The sequence below is a fragment of the Psammomys obesus genome, unplaced genomic scaffold, assembly GCF_907164565.1.
Source record: "Psammomys obesus unplaced genomic scaffold, mPsaObe1.curated_primary_1811, whole genome shotgun sequence".
Taxonomy (NCBI): Eukaryota; Metazoa; Chordata; class Mammalia; order Rodentia; family Muridae; genus Psammomys; species Psammomys obesus.
The window spans coordinates 23278080-23289620 of NW_026596091.1; the positions used below are offsets into that span (position 1 = coordinate 23278080).

The window sequence follows — 11541 nt, forward strand, 5'->3', positions numbered from 1 at the left end:
TGTGTGTGTGTGTGTGTGTGTGTGTGTGTGTGTGTGTGTGTGTGTGTTACCAGGCCATAGTATGGCTTTGGGTATATGTCTTTCCCTTTACACTTTATTTTTTCAGACAGGGTCTCTCACCGACCTGGAACTCACCATTTTGGCTAGACTGGCTAGCTGGCAAACCTCAAGGCTCTCTTGCTTTGCTACTGTGTTCTTGGTCTGTGATGGTTTTATTGTAGGCATGGTATGTGGGTACATGAGATCCCACCTCAGGTCCTAAGGCTTGTGCAGGAAGCATTTTACTCAATGAGCTATCCAGTAAGCTCCTGAAAATTTTTTAACCTATGAAAATATTAACATTTTAATATTCAGGATGTTTTCATGTCTGTTAGGTTATCTTTTAATTTTTGTTTAAATTTTCCCTTTTTGATAATCTCATATTTCTTTTAATCCTATTCATCCTCCCCTAACTCCTCTCAGATCCATCACATTCCTCACCCACCCAGCTTTTGTGTCCCCCACCCTTTTTAACCCATTAAATACAATTTGTATTTCCCACATATTCTTGGATATTTGGAGTTCCACTGGCATGTGGTCAACCTACGAGAGGCCAGCATCTTAAAAACTTTCTCTGCTAGTAGCTATCATCTTCCAATAGTTCCTCTGCTAGGAGTTGATTAAGTAACATCAAAAGAGCCAGAATTAGATGCCACTTGCAGGCTAATGTAAGATTATAAGTATAGATGGACTGGATTGATTCCCGAATTTTATATTTTGGACTGCTTAAAAATAAAAGAAACATTTTAAATTTTAATTTAATCCTTTTCCTTTTATTGTTCCAAAATCTCACAGCATAGTTATTGTTAACACTACTTTTAGTACATTATACAGTAATTTGTTGTGTAGGGCATTTGAAATCTTTTATTTGTTTGTATTATTATATTTATATTTAGCAATAGCAGGAAGAAACTATAAGCCAAATAGAACTAGAAAGATGATTGGTTGGGTCACTCTTGCTTTTTAAATTCTTCAAGAGTGTCTCAGGAATCCTGAATCTTAAGAGTAGGATATGAAACCTTCATTGAGTGAATAAGCCTGTTATGTGGTTCTCTGAGCGTTCCAACACTGTATCCTCGGCAATACTGGCACTTTTACAGCTTTTTGAACACACTTTAACTATAAACATTATTCTTGGAACATTCCTTCTACTTTCAAGTCTTGTCCTTGGAAGCCCAAACTCCCTTTAAAACCTACCTCAAACACTGCTTCCGTAAGGATGAATGCCTCCTCTGGAATTCTAGATGAAATTGGAATACTTACACAAACATTTATTTCACATATTCTTATTTTTCTGATTATCCATTTCTTGATATTTTAAGCTAGTAGGCTTTTCCAAGAAGAGTATTATAATTTTACTTTCTTTCTGTTTTTTTATTCCAAATTTTGAGCCCATTTTAAGTTACACACTAGCATATCACAAATAAGTATTTGTGTTATATGCATATTCATAACTACTGACAAAGATATAACATTTAAAATTATGTCTGCAATCACTACTCTAAGCAGCTGAAAAAAACCTTCTACTATTTGTTCATGTCTATATTGTTAGTGCCTAGTATGGTAGGAATATATGCTAAGATCTCAATAATGGAGCTAATCATTAATCAAATAATGTTTTACCAGAACAAACTTTGCACAGTAAGAGGAAAATGTATTACTAGAGTAATACATAAATACAAGTCTATTTATTGTACTCAGATTACAAAAAAAGGCAAGCCTAACTATACAAACAACAATTAGTACATAGCAAAAACTATTAAATGAAAACACAATGAAAAGTGCAAAGTAAAGAATCCACTCTTTCTTAACTCATCTAACCCACAAACAGCTCCATGTGCCTACATGTCATTACTAATGCCATGAAGAAAAATAGTATGGAGAGGTTTAGTAAGCTGCCTGATACCTGTTTTTACCACTTCAGTTAATAACTCCTGCCAATACTACATCCAGCAGAGCACGGATTGAACACATGCTTTATATTACAAAGCTGCAAATGAAGAATGGTCACCTCTGAGCTGTAGGTAAACCGAGGTAGGCATATTTCAGGACACTTTTCTATGCCTAAAGCTGTTATAGGATAGCTATGAAAATCTCTTGACACACTTAAGGAAAAGGGACTTTGAGACTTTCTGATACAGACTATGAGCTATTTTTTTGTAGTTGCAAGAAAAGGATTGTTATTGACCACTATTCAAAAGCATCTACAGTTGTAAGGATAAATACTGAATTTTGTTGGTTAATATGAGAAAAAAAGGAGGCCTAAGACCTTCAATACTTAAATTACAGAAAATAAACGAGTGGAATACGCATATACAAAAATAGAATATGAGTGTATTGTTTTTCAGTATTGTTAGTCATTTTGTGAGAACTTGCTGTAACTATTCTGCACCTTCCAGTTTTCTAATCATCATTCCTAACAATGGAATTTTCCTACATAAGTTCAGAATGTAACAGCCTTAAATAAAAAGTGCTAACCCCATTTTTTTATTATAAAATAAGATGCATTTAGATTCTGCTTGGATAATTTTATTACTTACATCACATCTTCACTGCCTTAATTTATGCTGAAATATTTCAATAAAATAGAAATCTTTCAATTCATTATTTAGGTAATATTTTCTATCAGAAAATACATAAGACTAAAGGTTTGAAGGTTATGTTCTTTCTTTTTTCTGTATCGTTGAAACCTTTTTACTTAGATTTATTATTTATTTATGCATATGTGGGCGCATGTGCGCATGCGCATATTATGTGCAAAAGAAGCAGCAGCTGTAAAAGATGTCGGCTTCCTTAGAGTTAGAATTTACAAACTATGCTGACAGCTCACTGTAGGTGGTGTGAACTGATGCTGGCCCTCTGCAAGAACAGCAAGTGCTCTTACTCACTGACTCACCTCTCCAGTCCCTCTTTCTAACTTGCTCCTCATAGGCTCTTTATTTTCATTATATAAAAATGTTCAAGGGTGACTGCTGAGGTGGCTCAAAAAGTGAAAGCATTTGCTACCAAGTCCTTATCTGTTCCAGGACTCATATGGTGGCAGAAAAGAACTGCCCCCAATAAGCTGTCCTCTGACGGCCACACAGGTACCATTGTACATGGAGAGCATCCCCCAAACTCTGAAACAAACCACAAAACCAAAAATGTAATAATTTAAAAATTGCATGCTGGAAAAGCTAAACTACTCAAAAGAAGATGCTCAGTTGATTGGTTCAAGACTGAGAACCTGGGTTCGATGCCTTGGCCTAAGCTGAGAGCACAGACAGAGCTTGTGCCCTGGAGAGCTGGAGAGGTGGAGAGCTGGAGATAGGTGCATGGCCAGCCAGCCTAGACAAACTATCAACTTTAGGTTTGGTGAAAGAACCTATCTCAAAGGAGAGTGATCAAGGAAGGACAGACCTTAACCATGTGCACTTGCACACACTTTTTCACACACATCAAAACAGACACAAGCACACACAACTTTACATTTTTATCTCTGGAAAAAAACCACAAGCAAGCAAGCAATAATAACAAAAATACAACCTGTGCTCTCATCCAGGATACCCAAATTATTTAACATATGCTATATGTCAAATGAATAAAAAACAGAGAAGAGCTGATTCCTATGAGCATTTAAATTATATGACACTAAGTAATATTTGCTTGGTATATCATTAAAGTATTATAGAATATTTTATACGATTAATTTATGATATATAGGCAAATAATACCCAGAAGAAACTGTCAAAAATACTTGCAGGCTTCCAGACAGATGGAATATTGTCACATATAAAATTATAAAGAACAGCAAAGACCAGTCAGCCAATGAAAAATGTTGCATAAAAGTTCCAAAATATACAATGTGCGTATATTTACTACAACTAACAGAAAATACTAATGTAAACAGTTCCATTTAATAAGAATCTTAGTACTTTACAGTTATTGACAAATATTTGTAACATTAAAAAATCGTAAGTGCTTCATTTTGCTGCTGTCAGTTCCTTTGGATTTTGAATAGACAAATACTGACTTAAATACCAATGGAGGTCATCCTCAGAAGGGTCAGGACAATTCTTTTAATGATTTGTTGGTGTTTTTCAGAGTTTGTTTCACAAAGCACTGAAAGAATACTAGCATGTATATATTTTGACAGATGAAGTCAACAAAGACATTTATTAGAAAACTAATAAACACTATGTTTCAAGTATCGTTTTGAGCAGTAACTGAACTTTCAAAGTATGCCTTTAAGATGTCATTATCAGTCTCAATTACAAGGAGGAAAACCGAAGGGAAGCGACTCAGAAGCACAGGACCTCCCTGTGATAACACTGGGCAGAAGATTAATGCCTGAGGCATAGAGTTCTTTTGCTTATGATCTCTTCTATTTTTTCTTTATATTCATGTTTTTGAGACAGAGTCCTGGAAAGTTACCCAAACTAGTAATGAAATGGTAATCTTCATGTCTTAGCCATGTCAACATGCTTTAAAAAAAGGTCACTCTGGTGTCTCTCATCCAGTTACCTACTCTTAAAATATAAATGTGCAGTAGGAATCTAGCTAGGCACGGGGACATCATATGAAGCATGAACTTGCATTAGGAACTTCTCTTTTAAAGTACTTTCATAGTACTGTTTTGAAACAATATAGAGGACATCAACTTACACTGACCAAAGTCTGATTTATCCTTTTCCAAAAGGTTTAAAAAATACTCTGTGAGCTGCTTATCAAGTACGACCCCAACTTAAAGGGGAGACCTATAAGAATACAAGAGGCCTACAGAACACCTAATGAAATATACCAGAGGAGTCTTTCCAGAGACTCATACTCCAACCAAGTACCATGCATGGAGATAACCTAGGACCCCTGCACAGATGTAGCCCGTGGCAGTTCAGTATCCAAGTGGGTTTCATTGTAATAGGAACAGGGACTGTATCTGACATGAACTGATTGGCCTGCTCTTTGATCACCTCCCCCTGACGGGGGAGCAGCCTTACCAGGCCACAGAGGAAGACAATGCAGCCACTCCTGATGAGACCTAATTGACTAGGATCAGAAGGAAGGAAAAGAAGTCCTCCCCTATCAGTGGACTTGGGGAGGGGCATGCATGCAGAGGGTGGAGGAAGGGAGGAATTGGGACAGAAGGAGGGAGGGAACTACAGGGGGGATAAAAAATGAGTAAAGTGTAATTAATAAAGAATTTTTTAAAAAAAGTACCACCACTTGTACTAAAGAAAAGCAAGAAAAAAATGTCGTAGGAGTTTCAAGATGATCAACAATGTAAGTGCAACAGGAAATAGCAATGAGAATCAGGAGAAAAAGCAAAGCAGGGAGGAAGTGAGGAGCAAGTGAGGGTGATTGGTAGCTATTTGGCAAATGATGACTCTTAGTGAAGAACTGAAGGAAGAGAGGTGAGAGACCCACACAAGTGCCTGCCTTGGGTTGATACTACAGCCAGAGAATAGAGGATACAAAGCCCTAGCTGTTCTGGCATTTTCAAAACCATCAAGGGACTCAGTATTTCACAGAATAGGTGAGAAGCATGCTTCATCACAAAACAATAAACTGTAGGCAGCACAGATTCTAGGCAAAGGAAGATTAAGACCTGAGAAATGACTATGGTCTTCTTCCATTTCTGGCCTGCTTTCCCACACTTAATGGCATGACCAGCACAATCACAGCCTGTAGATCCTGGGACTGGGAGTAAGGTAGAAACAGCCAGGGGATGGAGACCTCAGGCAGTGAAAAACAGACTTCCTGGGATGCAGGCTTCAGAAAGACAGCTTATTTAATTGGGGGAACAAAGGCAATTTTCCTTAAACCTTTGGAGAATGGGTAGAGGCTTTTGGGGTGAGTGTACATCATTGGATGGGGACAACGTTCTGGGAATGCCTTTTTTGTATGAAGAGGAATAACAGGTGCTTGCTGGACATGCCCTTATAAGAAGAGAGGAAGTTCAACGTGTAACCAGGCTGCCAGGCTAAGTGACCATCTCACTGGTGGCAGAGGTAGGGGTCCTAAAGCTACGTGCACTGGGATTTTCGGGGTTTGGAAAGACCTCGACCTCAGTCTTGCTCTAGGCCCAGCTCCCTGGGTTTCAAGTCTTCCTAGTCCCACAGTATTCAGCAACATAGGCACACTACAGCTTTTGAAAGGGGTGGTTTGCTCCAGTGGGAGAAGTAAAAACAAAGCAGAATATATTCAAGGGAAGTAGAAAAGCAATAACAGTTCGTTCATTCATTCATTCATTCATTCATTCATTCATTCATTCATTCATTCATTCATTCATTTTAAGGAAAGGAAGCATAAAAGACCATAACTGAGTTGGGAGATGATCAACAGGAGAAAAATGTCCAAAGAGGACTTTTCACTTAATAGGACTATGGCCATTAGTTTAAGTAATATGGGAGGAAAGAGGATTAAAAAGAAAAGAAAGAAAAAAGGAAAAAAAAAAAAAACCCTTCTCTATTGAGTTTAAAGGACATTGAGGATTTCATCTGCTACATGCTCTATGGTAAAGAAGTGGTAGAAATGGGTAAGAGAATATACCAGATAGACAGAAGAGTTCCAAAAAGCATAGAGGGCATAAAACAAGTTACATAAATAATGCAATAATCTAGTAGAGCAACGGTGCATAGGCAGCTGCTCAGAGAGCAAAGAATATTAAGTGGAAAGAATATTTGTAACAGATTAGAAGTGGCCTTCAATTAGACAATGAATATCTTTTAGTTTGGGCATATAAAGGTTAAGAACTATCAAATATTTTCACTAAGTTAGAAAAATGGAATTATTGTCTGAAATAAAAATGATAGGAAATTAAAAGCAGATTAAAAGACAGCCTATGTAAGAATAAAGCATGGCCACCATGCTAAAGAGAAATTGTATTCTTTTTAATAAAAGTGAATACACTAATTCTGACTTAAATTCTACTCAAGGTAATCTAACACTACCTACATGCTTTTCCAAAATTAAAGTCATAAGAGCATGGTGATGGTATACAGTACTCTCCAACCAAAGTTGTATGGATTTATAGGAAATAATGAAGCAGCTGTACCTGAAATAAATGAAAACAAGCACACAAAAAATAGAATATATAGCCAGCACTGTAAAAGACCTATGAACTTATCTTGTACCTGTTACATGTTAATACACGATGAAGATTTCAAACAGCATTTAAAAGACCAATCTTTGTAAAATATTAAATTACATTTCAGTTAAAAATGTATAGTACTTTTAACTAGACCACATACTGCAGATTAAAGGGTCTTCTGATGGAAGGAGAGGAGGACCTCCCCTATTAGTGGACTTAGAGAGGGACAGGGAGGAGATGAGGGAGGGAAGAAATGAGGGAGGGAGCTACAGCTGGGATACAAAGTAAATAAACTCTAATTAATATAAAAAATAAAAATTTAATTAAATTTTTTTCAACTATTAAAAAAAGGTCTTCTGAAGTTTTAAAGCTCTGGGTTTTCATTTTAGTATTTGGTCATACTAAAGAAAAATAAGATTAAACTTGGTAACTTATAATTACAACAGAAAAACTTATCTGTTTCTTATATAGTTGGGTATGGCTCTCAATTCAGAACAGAATAACATGGATAATGCAGTACTGATGTAGTTCAATAGTGAAGTGATTGCCTAGCATGTATGGGTTCATCCTCAATACAGAAAAAATAAATAAATAAATAAAATTAGAATATAAGTAAGATTTAAACCTTGTGAAATTCCTTCTTTGGTGCTTCATTCCCTTAGGAACTTTCCAGATAAAGACTAATTATGAAATAAAGGAATTTCTATAAATTATTGACTTTAACATGAACTCAGTGGCTGGCTCTTTGATAACCTCCTCCTGACAGGGAAGCAGACTTACCAGGCCACAGAGGAAGGCAATGCAGCCCATCCTGATAGGCTAGAGTCAGAGGGAAGAGGAGGAGAACCTCCCCTATCAGAGGACTTGGGGAGGAGATGAGGGAGGGTAAGATTGGGAGGGGGTGGGGGAGAAGGCTACAGTTGGGATACAAAGTGAATAAACTGTAATTAATAAAAAAATTAATTTTTAAAAAGCTATTGACTTTAAGTGTATTGAGTGCTAAACCAAAACTATAATGGAATAAAATGTTATGGTTAAGTCCACAAAAAACAGTGACTTCTAATCTTTTTTTCCTAATTTTTTTTATTAATTACAGTTTATTCACTTTGTATCCCAGCTGTAGCCCTCTCTCTTGCCCCCTCCCAATTTCACCCTCCCCCACCTCATCTCCTCCCATGCTCCTCCCCAATTCTACTGATAGGGGAGGAGGTCCTCCCCTTCCATCAGACCCTAGCCTATCAGGTCTCATCAGGACTGGCTACATTGTCTTCCTCTGTGGCCTGGTAAGGCTACTGCTCCCTCAGGGAAGGGGAGGAGATGATCAAAAAGCCAGCCACTGAGTTCAAGTCAGAGACAGTCCCTGTTCCCCTTACTAGGAAACCCATTTGGAGACTGAACTGCCATGGGCTATATCTGTGCAGGGGTTCTAGGTTATATCCATGCATGATCCTGGGTTGGAGTATCAGTTTCAGAAAAGACCCCAGTGCCCAGATATTTTGGTTCTGTTGCTCTCCATGTGGAGTTGCTGTTCCCTCCAGGGTTTTTTTTTTTTTTATCTCCCCCTTTTCTAATCTTCTATTTTTGATTGTAAGCCTAGCCTTTAATGGCTGAGCCTTCTCTCCAGCCAAATCTTAAGACTGTATAAGCAATTACACAGAGAAGCTTACAGAATAATACTGGAGGTATTCTAGAACAGGTTTTCACCTTAAGATAACTTAAACTAAACAAAATATAAAACAATTAAGTCACAGTATTTTTTCTGTTCTACAAAAACTTTTAAGTAGATTTCAATCAACTTAAGTTCATACTCTTCTGGATGACTCAGGCACCTGAGCTCAGGGAATGGAAGCTTGGTGTCCGTTAGGATGATGAGAGGCAGTGAGCCCTTCAGAGATGGAGCAAAGGGGAAGTTGTTAGACACTTAGGGTGTTTCTGTCTTTGCAAGGGATTAACACGGGTAATATGGGACCTTCAGTATTCACAAGGATGAATTGTTTTAGGATTCCTTTCTAGGAAGCTCATGAGGTCCTAGTCTTAGACTAGGAAATACTGGCAGTGAGGGCTGCTGGGGAGTGGGGACCATTTTACTCAGTGGTATTGCCATTGCAATGTTATCCATGCATCAGTAAATAACCCCACATCCATGCTAATACAAGCAACCCCTGCTAAATCAGGATCATAATGCACAAAAGGACTAGGGAATAGGAGGGGGATCTTGTTGAGAAGGGGTACAAGGGGAGGATGAGTAAGAATACAAGAGGCCAATCAAGGGTAAATATGCATAATTACTAAAACCAGGATTATAGGCATGTATAAAACTGTCAAAGGATTTAAAGAAAATAAGACTGCTTCCTACACTCTCTTGTAGCATCATCTTGCCACCTGAGTCTTTCTTTGTGCAACGGTTCTACCACGAGGACAACATCCTTATCCCTTCCCTTCTGTCTTACCTTTATTTGGTATTCAGCTCTCTTGTATACATTTTAGCAAATACATGTATGCACTAATACATCCATACCCTAGAATATCCATTAAAGGCACTGGATCACAAGGATCTTGTAATCATCTTGAGAGCTTGCATTTTATTTTTTCAATGCATGTATTTTAAAGAGTTCTTCAGCATTTTTGTATGTAATTATATTCCTCATGAGTGTCTTAAATTACCATAGTTTTATCATTAGACACACTATTTTCCATTCTCTCTTTTGGTCATTTAGACAGAATTTCCCTATATAGCCTAGGTCAGCCTTAAACTTTGGTATTCTTGCCTCAGCCTCCTGAGTATCTAGGATTAAGGTGTGTTTGACCATGCTCAATTCTAGATAAGACTGAATTTTTAGTTAAGATTCTAGTGGTACTTAAAAAATATGCTTTTTAATGATGCCTGGGTAAAGAACCATCTTTCTAAAAATCTGACTACCACCCTAAGATCTTCTGTTTAGTAGCTTCCCATGACTCAACATAGTAAAGTAGTGGATACTCATTCTAATAGCCGAGACATTTTCTTTTTCTTTTTTTAATTTTAATTTTATTTTATTTTTTTTAGTTACATTTTGTTAACTCTGTGTCCCAGCTGTATCCCGCTCCCTCATTCCCTCCCCAACCCCACACTCCCTCCCTGGTCTCCTCCCTGCCCCTTTCCAAGTCCACTGATAGGGGAGGACCTCCTCCCCTTTCATTTGACCCTGTTTTATCAGTTATCTTCAGGCCTGGCTGCAAAGTCCTCCTCTGTGGCCTAACAGACTGCTCCTCCTCTGGGGGGGGGGGGGTTTCAAACAGCCTGCCCTTGAGATCCTGCTAGAGACTCTACCTAGCAGTGTTTCAAAGCAGACACTAAGACTCATAACCAAACCCTCGGCAGAGTGCAGGGAATCATATGAAAGAAGGGAAGTTAGTATGATATGGAAAGGATAGGAGCTCTACAAGGACCAAATATATCCGGGCACAGGGTCTTTTCTGAGACTGACACTCAACCAAGGACCATCTATGGATATAACCTAGAACTTCTGCTTGGATGTGGCCCGTGGTAGCTCAGTAACCAAGTAGTTTTCCAAAGTAAGACATTCTCATTATCTTAAGGATCACTTGTTTTGCTGTCTTACAACCATACCCAGTCCTTCTCACCCTGCCTTTCCTGTACCTCCCGCAACCCCCAAATCAGTAGTATCTTGCAACTTCTATAACTTTTTCATTTCAAGAATGTATTGGAATGGGTCTTGTTGGTATAATGTACTTTTGGGATGTATTCAATTTACCCTGGATTATTCAAATGTTGATTTATCTCTCCTACTATCTGTTTTCAATCCAGATATTGCATTGTGATGCTTATTCTAAGCATGACCTGTCTCAAGCTTGTGTAAACATGCCACAGTTTGTTCTCTATATTGTCAATTCAAACAAAACAACAGGCCACAATATTAAGCAATGGAAAGGATAGGGTGGGACATATTGGTCTGGAATGGGAGGAAGAGGAAGGAAGCAGGAGAGACAGGAAACAGAAGAGGACAGGAGGAGACTCTGGAGGAAGAGGTCTTGGAATCATGTGGAGAAATGAACTAGACCTAAGATATCATTAAAAGCAAGTATAATGGGTGAATCTGAATGATAGGAAACTATGCAGTCTTGGAGGTTTAGGATGGAGTAACTATTACCCAGGATTGTGCTCTAGATTAATTAAATAAATCCCAGTCTCTGTGTGGTGATTTGGATATACAGCTGGTTTAGGAATAACTGCTACTTAACTGAAAGTTGTATCAATAATAAATATTAATAACCAACAACAATTACCCTGTTGCGCCCCACACCTTGCTATGGCCTTGTGCATACTAGAAAACTGCTCTTCCATCAAGTTATTTTTCCATTCCCAAGAATGTATAAAAACAGAATCACACACACACACACACACACACACACACACACACACACACACACAC

General features: G+C 37.9%; 1 protein-coding gene across 1 annotated transcript in view; it reads right to left on the reverse strand.

Annotated features, from left to right (window-relative positions):
• The window catches only part of Mettl25 (methyltransferase like 25), a 101405-nt gene that overhangs the window by 28271 nt on the left and 61593 nt on the right, over window positions 1-11541 (reverse strand). The gene's annotated exons all lie outside the window — the stretch shown is intronic.